At 45.0% G+C, this 13,056-nt stretch overlaps 1 long non-coding RNA gene across 1 annotated transcript in view; it reads right to left on the bottom strand.

Moving 5' to 3' along the window:
• Positions 1-6,922: 6,922 nt before the first annotated feature.
• Positions 6,923-13,056, bottom strand: part of LOC112552125 — a 17,314-nt gene continuing 11,180 nt past the window's right edge. Inside the window, exons 5-6 of the long non-coding RNA XR_003096487.1 lie at positions 7,717-7,846; positions 6,923-7,296 (exon numbers count right to left, since the gene is read on the bottom strand). This is a non-coding gene — a long non-coding RNA (uncharacterized LOC112552125). The remainder of the gene's footprint in view (positions 7,297-7,716; positions 7,847-13,056) is intronic.

The raw sequence follows: 13,056 nt of genomic DNA, 5'->3' as shown, positions 1-13,056 counted from the left end.
TAGAAGTTTTTTACAAAGAAAGTAAATGTCCTAAATTCCGAGAAATCAAAGCCTGGGGCCTTTTAACCAGACTGGTAAAAAGAAAAGAGTATTTACAGTGATATGGAAGTCTCCCCAAGAATAATTTTAAAATGCTCAACAAAGGTAATTTCTGTTGAGTAAGATCCGAGCCCAAATTTGGGAGTTATGATGAATTGAGTAGGAGGAGCCCAATGACGGCAGCTCACTCAATAAAAACCTGTAACTTACTGTCCCCATTTGGAGGTGACTTCACTTGCAGAACAACGAAGGAAGAATCGCAAGTATAAGGTCGGATTAGATTGATCGCCTAATCAAGCCTCTCCGTGAACATGAATCTCTTAGTTCACGCTGAAGCCGCGGAGCGCCCGAAAGGGACTGAAGGAAGGGGACGTAGTCCTATCACTGGTGAGCCCAGCTCATTGAATCGTATTGCTGAGGCCAGCCTATTGAACCGTACTACTGAGGCCAACCCATTAAATCGTACTACTGAGGAATGAAACCATATTTTGGTATTTGGCTTCTCGGAATTCTAGGATTGTAAGTATATTATGAAAAATAACAGTATTGATTCAAATTTAACTTTTAGTTGTAATTGTAGTTGTTTTTGTAACACTAATTCTTATAGCATTGTTTGGGAAGGAAGTGCATTTGGAGCATTGTTTCTGATATATGTAATTATTGTGTTTTTAATGTTTGTGGTGTTTCTTAAGGCTAAGCAGTGTTATATATGTAGCAAAGAGTTTTAAAATAAAATTGTGTTGTATAAATTAAGTGTGTAATCATTGTGAAATCGTGCAATCAGCTAACTACTCCCCCAGCCAGTGCATCAAAACGAATCAGTAAATTGTGTGGGATTTTCTCTATTCCATAACCCACTAGAGACAATTACATAAAAAGATTACATCAAAAGCACGGCTCGACCCTGTGAGCACACCTGCAGCCTTCAGTACCGCAGCCTGTCCCAGCAAGCCTTGTGGTCCCTGCTTTCTGGTTTTCTGGCTCCCACCTTGCCTTTTGCTTTCATGGGCCTTCACCTTGGATCTCCCTGAACCTACATTGGCCCTGCTCTCTCTGGTTTCCCTGGCATGCTGACATGGCTGGGCTTCCTTGACCTTGACCTGAGGTCTTTCTTAGGACTTGGCAGCAGTTCTCTAACACCGGGCTTCTGACCTCAGCTTACATCTCAGACCGTCTCTCTTGGATCTCTCCTCCCAGCTCTGGTAGCTCATGCCCCGAACCCACATCACTCCTAGTGGCCTACTGTGGGCCTAGCTGCCTATGTCCTAGCTGAACCATCACAACAAATAGGGTTCTTCTAGACTCCTGAAAGATAGGTGCTCTCTTTTCCTGACCATCCACCCATCTTTGCACCTGCTCTGCTGTGAATCAATCTTTCTTTGAAAAAGCATAACGAGAAGTGTAGGTAGCATTAAGGTAAGGTCTCTCCAGTGCCTTTTTACAATGACATTATGATTTCCCTCTTCTGCTGGGACCACCTTGATCAACCTATCCTGGGATTACAAATCTGCTTTTCTCACAGCTGCATCACACTGACAGTTTACAGCCATCATGTGATCAAAAAATACACTTCAATCCCTTCTCTTCTTAATTTATTTCTAACCAGTGAGTGGGAGACTATAACAGAAACTTTTGGAAGTCTTTACGTGTCCTGGGGGCGGGGGCTTTAATTAGAGCAGTTCTCAGGATCTGCTCTAATTAAAGTGCCCCCAGCATCTGGTGTACTCAGCTTCTCTGGGCTCTAAAATGGCAGCAGAGGCACTTTAACTAAAGCTTGTTGAACAAGCTTTAGTTAAAGTGCCCCTGTTGTCATTTTGAAGTGCAGGGACGCTGAATACATGAGACGCTGTGGCTGCTGGAGTGTACTAATTAGCATTCTGCAGCAAAACCGATTAATCGAATATTCTCCGACATGCTGTAATTGCAGCCTGTTGGAGCAGTTGTCCTGCATGTCTACAGGCACCCTTTGTTGTTAGTCCCAAGTGCCTGACCTTGCAGTCTGCACTATTGCATTTCATTGCATTTCTATGACTCAAGTTTTTTAACTCATCCAGTTCTTTCTGAATAATGTCCTGATCGTCCTTTGTACTGATGGTACCTCTGTACTGAATTAGTAGTTTACATCAGTATACTCCAAGAAGCATAGGCAGAGCCAGTATCCTGGCAACAGGAGTGTGGCCCTATCTCATTCAGTGGTAAAGAGAACTCATTGTGTGCCACATAGCCGAACAGGATATGCCATGATCTCCCTTGCCATGATTCTGAGCTCACCAGCTGGTCACGGGGAGCTCTATGAGCTCTCCAGCGGGTCAGTGTGGGGTCTGTCCGAAGCCCCTGATTACATGCAGCTTCAGAGCCCAAGGGGAAGACTTCTACTGCTGTTCACCATCCCCTTCCCCAGCAGCAAGGGAAAAGAGGTTCCAGAGCTACATAAAAGCAAAAAAGGAGGGGGAATGAAGTTTGTGAAGTTTGGAGTTGCACTAACAGAAGCACTGTATACAAGCCTTAAGATGAATAGTACTACTCCACTCAAGGCTGGGTAGGCCTCAGCTATTGTCCTGTGTTCATTGTTGGTGCCACATTTTAAGAAAGATCTAGAGAAATGAGACAATCCAGAGACAAGGGACAAAGATGATAAAGGGGTTGGAAAGCAAGTCATACAAGAAAAGGTTTAAGAGAGTAGGTACATTTTCTTCGGAGAAAAGGAGATTGAGAGGGAACATGAGCAATTTTAAAATAATTGGAAGGCTGCTATAAGGAAGATGGAATAAAACATTATTTGCCTTTGCCACATGGGCATGAGATGTGCCAGTGGGTTTAAATGGCAGCATGTCTGATTAGTTCACTTCCTAAATGAAAGAGCAGTAGGACAATGGAACCAGCTGCCTAGGGAAGTTGGGGAATTTCCTTCAATGGGAGTTTTCAAGAAGAGGATAGATAAGCATTTGCTTGGGATGGTTTTGGGAACAGCACATCCTGCATGTGCTGACCCTAGAGAAACTCCTTTCTAATCTAATTCTATATATTGCAATTGTGTCATGGCATCAGTCGGTGCTAGTCTGGAGCAGAACTTTCAGTACATTAAGGTTGCTTGGCATTTCTCCCCTTTTCAAGGTAGCCATGCCCACTTTTATATCTGGATGATACCTGCTTCTTTCAGTCTTCAGAACCAAATTAACCCTTTTTTAGCAGTATCAATGCCTGCTAAGAAGAGTATGTATTTTAGGTAAATAGTCAACTTTTAACAGCAGACTTTTCACATTTTATGCTTGACACAAGCCAAAGGTATATACGTTTAAAACACATTTAAAGCCATATGTACTAAAATTTTTAATCAGTGTCTCTTATGAAAATACCTGTCAGCAACAGCTATTAAAAACAGTTGGATGAGATGTCCTTAAAGTTAAGACAAGGATATTTCTGGATTATGGACATCTTTGTAATGAGTGCAGTAAGTCTATAATAACCTTGTGATGATCCACAAGAAAGCCATTCAGAGTCTTCAGGCATTTTTAATTAACAAGATAACTTCCTCATCAAATCCATAGTCCAAAGACTGGATGTGTGTTATACACACTTTTCTTGTTACAGCGAGATGAAGAAGTGATGATATATTCTCAAATGGTCGTCAGAAATACAAACAAGGTTGTAGTCAAACCTATGCACCAAAATTAGTAGATAAAGCTCTAGGGCATATCTTGCTGTACAGGAATGCAGAATGGAAGGGAAGGAAGGGTTAAACAAGGATTTAGGAACTTCAGAGCCATCCTAGATGACATCCTAGGGCACCTATACATGAGCAACAAGGCTGCTCTGATGCACTGTAACTACAGTGTGTCAGAGCAGACTCGATTAATCAAGTCTGCTGGCGTGTGGCAATTACTACACTTCAGTAGACTCTAGCATCTTGTATATCAACATCCCCACGCTGAATAATGGGGCTTTAGTTAAAGCGTCCCTGCTGACATTTTTCAGTGTGGGAATGCTGATACACAAGATGCTCCAGGAGCTGTTCTAATTAAAGCCCCCCTGCCTCCCCTCCAGAGCACATGTATAAATGCCCCAAGATCCTACCTACAGCAGAATTACTGCATGGGAAGACTAAAGAAATGAGAGTACACTCTATAGATATGATTCAGTACATGGACAGTAATCATGTCATTTTATTTTGAACTAAGGCAGCTGCGTTAAAGGACAAAGAAAGTGCTATATATTGTTGCACATTTTGAGCTGGATGGTCAGCCAGAAAACCAATTTGTGGTCTTTAAGGTTTCCTTTAGGAAGAGAAATTGATGAGAAATGTAGGTATTTCTTTAATGCAGTCCTTCTTTTTACAAAGAATATATTCAAAAGCTTGTTTCCTATACCACAGCAGGGGTCAAACATCAGGAGGCAGTTTCTCGGCTCACAGTTCCAGCAGCATTTTACCCCAAAACTCTTCTTCCTCACCTTCTCTTGTGGCCACATTTCCAATTCTCTTGCTGGCTTCCATTTTTTTCACAACTTCTTTATACCTGCTCTCTGCCTACTGCTGTTCACAGGTACATTCACCTCCATTAAGAAAGAGGAACTCCTTCATCTGATAGCTCAGTTTCTTACCAGCCTTGTATATGCGCTCTGCTTTGGGTAATGGCTTCTGTTGTGTCATCCATCTTTTTAAATAAAAGAATAAAATTGCTTCTTATATGAATTTTGGATGAATAAGGCAGCTGTCACACATCTTTAACAAGTTTTTATCCACTTTCTATAAAAAATATTATAAATGTTGAGAGATGTTTGTACCGTGCATCTGGATTTTAGTTAATATTTTATTTTGCTCCCTTTCTCATAGAATCATAGAAGTAGGGTCGGAAGGGACCTTGTAGATCTTCAGGTCCAACCCCCTGCCTGGGCAGGAAGAAAACTGGGCTCAAATGACCCCAGTCAGGTAGGCATCAAGTCGCTTCTTAAAGACCCCCAGTGTAGGAGCCAGCACCATTTCCCTTGGAAGTCGGTTCCAGATCCTAGCCGCCCTGACTGTGAAGTAGTTCCTACGGATGTCTAATCTAAATCTACTCTCCAACAACTTGTGGCCGTTATTCCTTGTTATCCCGGGGGGCGCTGGGGGAAACAAGGTCTCCCCCAACCCCTTCTGGTCCCCCCTAGTGAGTTTATAGACGGTCACCAGATCCCCCCTCAGCCTTCTCTTGTGAAGGCTGAACAGGTTCAGGTCCCGTAGCCTCTCATTGTAGGGTCTGCCCTGCTGTCCCCGGATCACGCGGGTGGCCCTCCTCTGGACCCTCTCAATGTCGTCCACATCCCTCTTGAAGTGGGGTGCCCAGAACTGGACACAGTACTCCAGCTGCGGCCTGACCAGTATGACTCCAAGATCCCTTTCTGCCTCCGTGCTCTCAAGAAGGGAGTTTCCCATCTTATAAGTGTGCTGCTGGTTACTACTGCCCAAGTGCAGCACCCTGCACTTGTCAGTATTGAAACGCATCCTGTTTTTGTTAGCTCACCCTTGCAACCTATCCAGATCTTTCTGCAGTCTTTCCCTCCCTGCTAACGTGCCCACCTCACCCCAAATGTTGGTATCATCAGCAAATTTGAACAGGTTGCTTTTCACTCCATCGTCCAAATCGCTGATAAAGAAATTGAACAGCGTAGGCCCAAGGACTGAGCCCTGGGGGACTGCCCACTTCTCCCCAGGTCGAATATGACCCCTCCACCACCACCCTCTGAGTACGACCCTTCAGCCAATTCACAATCCATCTGACCATGTAGGCATCGGTGTCACAGTCACCTAGTTTTTTAATGAGGATGGGGTGGTCGACAGTGTCAAAGGCCTTGCTGAAGTCCAGAAAAACTACATCCATGGCGACACCTGCATCCAATTCTTTTGTGACCTGAACATATAAGGCAATCAGGTTGGTCTGACATGACCTGCCCTTAATGAAACCATGCTGGTTGCCCTTGAGCATCATCCCCGATGCCGGCCCATCACAGATGTGCTCCTTGATGATCTTCTCAAAGAGTTTCCCCAGGATTGAGGTAAGACTGATGGGCCTATAGTTGCCCGGGTCCTCCCTCCTCCCTTTTTTAAAGATGGGGACCACATTGGCTGTCTTCCAATCATCTGGCACCTGGCCTGAGCACCACGAGCGCTCACAAAGCCATGCCAAGGGCCCTTCAATAACCCCTGCTAGCTCTCTCAACACCCTGGGGTGAAGAGCATCTGGACCTGCTGATTTGAACACGTCCAGCCCCTCCAGAAGCACTCTAACCCAGTCCTCCTCAACCTTTGGTCTGGAGGCGTTCCCCTCGAGTCTGTCTTGAATCACGGTGGGGGAGTCCCAGTCCCTGCACAAGAAAACGGAGGTGAAGAATTTGTTAAAGAGGTCTGCCTTCTCCTCCAGTGCAACCACCAGCGGATTCTCTTTGAATCCTATGGTACAGTAAGTTTGTCTTGCAACCTTTGTTTCACCCCATTAAAGTTTTTTTTTCTTGAAAAATAAAGTTTAAAATTTTAGAAAATCCAGTTGTCTGGGTTTTGGTCTTTTAAGCATGTGCTCAAGTTGTGGTAAATTTTAACTTCCCTGCCCCAATTTTAACTTCTCTGCCTTTTAAAACCTTTTGAAATTAGATTATTGGGGTAATTAGAAAATTATCTTGTCTGTGGTCTGTACATCACTAGGACAAAGTGAATACAGATTAAAACAACCATTGAATTAAACTGAACTGAAACATTACATGTGGTTATGGGGGGGAGGAGTTAAACCACAGATTTTAGGTGTAGCAAAACAGTCTTGGTTAGTGAAATGGTTACATTATAAATTAATCACTGCAGTATATAGATGTTCATCACATCTATATCCACTATAATTTCTTGCCTTTCTACTTACACTATTAAGATAGTATATATATATTTTAAAACACTGTGTGGACTTAAAGCGCTAAGAAAAGACCAAAGATTTTTCTAAAGGCATGAATGGCTAAATTTCACTGGACATACAGGAATATATGTTGTAATAGCTAGCCTTGGTAGAAGAGTGGCAGCCTCATGAAAACTAATTAGAAATGTTTAGCTCTTCTCAATACCTACACAAGATTCCACTTTCAACCACATGTAACCCTTTGGTCAGGCACCAGTCAGCAGCAACAAGGGTCAGGTTCAAATTCTGGAGTTCCCAATAAGCTTTCACTGTGACTCGAGCCCCCAGCCTGAAATCTGGGATCGTGGAGTTTGGCTGGGGTGTCCTGCATAAACAAAACCCTCTCCTTGAAAGCAGAGTAAATACAAAGGACAGATTTATTACAGAAAGCAAAGGCAAGGAAAACACCAAATGCAATTTAACACTACCAACTACAAAGTACAGTCTCTAGTTTGCACCCCTTTTGGGGAGACTCTACCCATGCCCAGGCAATCTGAGGCATGGGAGCTCACCCAAGGGATAGTTCTGGGGGGCCTGTGCCCCTGTATTTGTTACTGAGCAAGAGAGTCCTATAAGCTGCTCCTTGGGTTTCACTGCATTTTGAGAAGCTGCTAAGGAGTGTGGGTCTTTCTGCAGTGCAAGGGACCCCTTGTTGCACCCTGGGAAGATGTAGAAGAAGAAGGGTAGCTGAGCCTAGCTAAGACACAAGAACTGCTTCAGCCACAACAAGCTCCAAATCCTGACCCATTCTACATGCAATAATTACCTTTGCACAGTGGCAGTATTGTAGCCTGTGAGGTTGAACAGAGGTATGACTGTTAGTTGAAAACTTCTACTGTCTCTTTCCAGGTTGCCCAAGCAGGGCAGAGAAAACAAGATACTAAATTATAGAAAACCTGCAGCACAGCAGAAAAAAAATATACAATCTTATTTAAACAAAACTATATACAACACATTTTACAATGCAAAATGCCTTGCACATTTTGTGTGGGTTACACACATAATCCCACTTCAACAATTTTCAGGTTTTTTTAAATGGATTTTCATGACTATTTCCCTCCTTAACTGAAATATGAAGGAAAATCACTAGACCAGATGCTGTATCTCCCTAGAGTATATTTTAATGAGCTGTCACAAGGAAATCAGATCATCACATTGGTATTAATACCTAATATCTATAGCAGTTACTGCACCTGTTGCTATAGGAAATCCTAAGAGGTAGACATTCAAAGGCTCTTCTGTCAACTGATGAGGATCAGCATCTTTACTTTCCTCTGTGGTTTCTCAGCAATATAGGAGGTAGGTAGGATTGTGATCTACAGATGCCTGGTCACCTCAATACTGCAGAAGAAATTGATTTGGGGTGCCTTCCCAGTCTTCTCAGTGCTCCAGAAGAAGGAAAAATATTGCCAAGAATTTTGCCAGTATATATTGTATGAACATGTTTTATTTCTGGATCTGTATGGCTTGAGAATTAAGAGGCTGTCAGCTATCCAGTGTACAAGCAGTAGAGTAACAGAAGGTGCGGGGTGACTGGGGCACCACCCCAGTCTCCAACTCTCAGAGCAGTGCTGCCAGCAGTGTAGCCATTGGCAGTGTCCAGGGTGCAGCTGCCACCCTGGGCACTCAAACACGCACTTATCCCTCTGTGTCATGGCCCTTTCAGACATTCCAAAAGTGGCTGAAACATTCCAATATAGGACCCTCTTGACATGATGTACTGTTTTGAACCGTCTCACTTTTTATTACATCTGGACCAGGTCAGGAGGGTAGGTGGCCAGCCTGTGCCAGAGCGAGTGCCTCCTCTCCAGCCACCAAGTCCCTGGCTTGCACTTGCAGGGAATCAGGAAGGCCAAAACAGAATTAGAATTTAGGCTGGCAACAAAAATTAAGGACAACAAAAGGTCCTTCTTCAGGTATATAGAGAGCAAAAGGAAGGTGGAGGATAGCATAGGACCTCTACAGGACAAACTAAGGCAATTGGTGACAGAGAAGGGGGACAAAGCTGAGCTCTTCAATGAGTTCTTTGCATCTGTATTCCTAGACACAGAACAAGACAAATCTCCCAATTGGATCATAGACACAGGAGGGACACCAGCCCACCAACTGTTAGTGCAGACTTAGTGAAGGGGCCTGTTGGAGGGGCTGGATGTGTTCAAATCAGCGGGGCTTGGATGAACTTCATCCAAGGGTGCTGAAGGAACTGGCCAATTTTAGCAGCGCTGCTGGCATGGCTGTTCAAGCACTCCTGGTACTCTGGTCAGGTCCCAGGGTATTGGGAAAGGGCCAGGGTGGTCCCTATTTTCCAGCAGGGGAGGAGGAAGGAACCAGGAAACTATAGGCCGGTTAGTCTCACTTCTATCCTTGGAAAACTCTGGAAAAAATCATTAAGGATCACATTTGTGGGAGCCCAGCAGGGGAAATAATGCTGAAAGGAAATGAGCATGGGGTCATTTCAGGTTGATCCTGCCTGATTAACTTTGTTTTTTTAATGACCAGGTCACAAAATTCTTAGACACAGCAGTCAAGGTAGATGTCATCTACCTAGACTTTAAGAAGGCCTTCGATATGGTATCACATTCTGTTCTCGTACATAAACTGACAGGATGTGATGTAGATGACTACATGGTCAGGTGGGTGGCAAATTGGCTTAGGGGTTGTACCCAGAGAGTGGTGGTGGACGGGTTGATATTGACCTGGAAAGATGTGGGCAATGAAGTCCTTGCAAGGCTCAGTCTTTGGACCAGTGCTATTCAGTGTCTTCATCAGTGACTTGGACAAGGCTGTAGAGAGCACCCTGCTCAAGTTCACATACCAAATTATGGGGCAAAGTTAACACACCAAAGGGTAGGGAATAGATTCAGGTGGATCTGGACAGGTTGGAAACATGGGAAGAATGATTCATAGATTCATAGATTGTAGAGTCAGAAGGGACCACAATGGATCATCGTGTCTGACCCCCTGCCCCTGGCAGGAAAGAGGACCAAAGTCAGATGAAATAGGATGCAGTTCAACAAAGACAAGTGAAAAGTGCTGCACCTGGGCAAAAAGAACCACCAATACATTTACAGGCTGGGGGATGACCTTCTCAGCAGCACAGCAGCAGAAAGGGATCTTGGTGTCAGAGCCCCAAGATGACCATGAATCGTCAATGTGACGAAGTGATCAACAAGGCTAACTACAAATGACACAAATCTATTGGAGCTAGATATCTTTTGAACATGAAACTCAGTTGCTTGAGGCTCCATTCAAAATCAAGAGAAACACAAATATCAAGCAAATATCTGTGCATGTTTGCATGTGTATATAGAAGCATTTATCTGTATATATCTATATATCGATATATATATATATATACAGACATGTACATACATGCATGTATTTGGAAATTCTAATATTATAAAAGCCTAAGTCTGTCTGTCTGTCTGTCTGTCCATAACACTTTATTTGCACTCTAATTGGGTGATGGAAACAGCCAATCAGAGTGCTCCAAGTGTGGTGGAGCGTCGCCATGATTCCAAAGCTGCGCCAAGGACAAGACAGGGGGTTGGGGACCCAGGGCCAGCAGCATTGGCCTTGGCTCCCCCACCCTGCTCCCTGTAGTTGTTTTGCATTGTGTACCACTACTACCTGATAGCATCATTAGCTGAAACCTTACCCATGAAGTCAAAGTGAAGCCAAGCATAGTGAAAGTTCTTAATATTCAAAGCTAGTATAAGGACAATGTGACATTTTGATCATTGGGTAAAAACTGAGGGTCCAATTCTGCCACCCTTACCTTGGGATCATTTTGATTTGACTGAAAGTAGAATAGTCGTTCTAATAAGTTAGTGGTGTTTTAGTGGTTATAAAAAGATCACAGGTAGGCCAGCTGATGAGTAGGAACTTATTTCCTAAGTAGTTCCATTTAAGACAGTGAGATAATTTAGGGATTTAGACACTTCTTGACGAAAGGAAAATTTTAATAAAAGCCCATAATTGGGAAGGCTTCTTACTAGCTGTGTATTCTAAGGCATAAAACAGTGGTTTTCAAACTGGAGTACATGTACCCCTGGGGATATGCAGTGCTCTGCCAAGGTGTACCTGCTGACAGTAGTGTAACTTCTTCTTCGCATGTCTCTACACCACATTTGACCATTTTGTTACACATGCTTGTTCTCATTTATTGTACTTTGTGAGAACTTTCGTTGTACATGTGCCCTCAAGCAGTGGTCATTGCAGCAGGTATTGTATTGTCTGAGGCTCTGTGCTGCAGTCACAGATGGTTGAACCAATGGTATAGCCCCACTTCTTCACTAGTTCCTTGGAGTATGTAGCAGGGCACTGTGGTGTGCCTGCCATTTGAAGGGGAGAAGCTGCCTCATAGGCAGCTTCCAGGTGGTGTGGGGGTTGGCTGGAAGCTCACCTGACCAGAAGGCCAGGCTGGGGCCAGATAAGCCTGAGCCAGCCAGGAGCCTAGTCCTGAGAAGAGGCGTTCTCTGCAGCAGGGGCAGAAGGACTCCTGAAGGGCCCAAGCAGATATGGGGAGCAGAAGGACTCTGCTCTGCTTCTGTGAGCCAAATAATATTACCCAGGGCAGAGAAAAAAAGGTTTATGCAGGCAAGGAGCCTTTGTTTTATGATGGTTTTATTGTCTGAGTGACAAGCCTTGAGCTTTGCTGGAGACAGGCTTAAAGCTGACAGAAAATTCCCCATCCCAGAGAGAAGGGGCTGAATAGAGATACAAGGATTCCCTAGTTCAGAGAAGGTGCTGAGCGAGCGAACAGAGTCCACCAGCCCAAAGAAGGGGTTGAAAGGGGATATAGAGGGTCTCCAATGCAGAGAAGAGGCTGTGTGGAGTATAAGGGGCAAGGGAATAGAGCCCACCAGTCCAGAGACAAGGGGGTTGAGTAGGCACAGAGGGTTCAGTCTAGAGGAGGGGCTGAATGAGGGAACAGAGCCTACCAGCCCAGCAAAGGGTTTGGGGTGGGGTACAGAGGATTCTCCAGTACAGAGAAGGGACAGAACCATGAAATGTATCAGAGGATCCACTGACCAGGGAGAGTCAGAGCGAGGGATTAGAGGGCCTGAAGTCTCCTAGACGGGTGGTATGAGGGGATAGAGAAAGAGAGTGGAGAGACCCAGAGGGTCTGAGAGTCATAAGAGGGGCTTAGAGAAGCTAACATCTGAAATTATAACACTTGTGATGCTTGGGGTGTGGTGTAAGGGAGGAATGGAGCCACACACTCTTGCCCATAAAGCTATAGGTGCCCTGCAGGGGCACTGCCAGGCCAAGAAGGCCTATTTTAGCATAAGGGCTGGATTGAGACTAGTGGGGTCCATGAGGGACCCATTGAGAAACTGATTGGATTTAGGCACTCTCTGAGGCCCAAGGCTAGCCTCCCTTACTCAATACTGATTTACACTTTTTAGAATAATTTGCTTACATTCCAGTCTCTCAGGCAATTTGGCCTATTGAATGCAGCACTAGAGACTCAAGGAACTAGGGGTGCTTGTACACGTGACAGTTGTCACAAGGTATACGTGGCAAAAAGTCATTTGTGTGGCTTAATGGTGTCACACATTACATGTGCACCAGTTTTGGGAGAGGCGGGTAGGCTCTGCAGAAAGAAAAGATTGGGCCTCTCACCGCTTCTGCTTTCAGCAGGCACCTGCTGCAGGTAGAAGTGGTGAGGGGCCCAATCCTTTTTTATTTTATTTTTTTTCCAGTGGTGCCTGCTCACCTCTTCTACAGCAGGGGGCAATCTGTCAGGCGTTCAAGTGGCTCCTGAGCTGTGGGGGCCCCTGGTCCTTCCATCTACAGCAGTGGCACCCGCTGGGGCTGCCCAAGTGGGCTGATAGCAGGCTGGGTGCTGTCCCAACTCAGAGGCAGCACCCAGCCCTATCCAAATGTTTCCCAAGTCCACCTACTGAAAGCTCACCAGGTGCTGCTCCCTGGGTGGGCTTGGGGAACAGTTGGATCAGGCCTGGTGCTACCTCTGAGCTGGGACAGCACCTGGCCCACTAGCAACCCACCCAGGCAGCCCTGGGGGTGCCACTGCCATTGAGGGAAGGACCAGAGCCCCCGGCAGCTCAGGGGCTGTTTGGCCTGCTGGCAGCTCCCCCGC

The sequence above is a fragment of the Alligator sinensis genome, unplaced genomic scaffold (assembly GCF_000455745.1).
Source record: "Alligator sinensis unplaced genomic scaffold, ASM45574v1 scaffold499_1, whole genome shotgun sequence".
NCBI lineage: Eukaryota > Metazoa > Chordata > Crocodylia > Alligatoridae > Alligator > Alligator sinensis.
The sequence above is the reverse complement of the archived record's forward strand: the minus strand, read 5'-3'. Positions and strand labels throughout refer to the sequence as shown.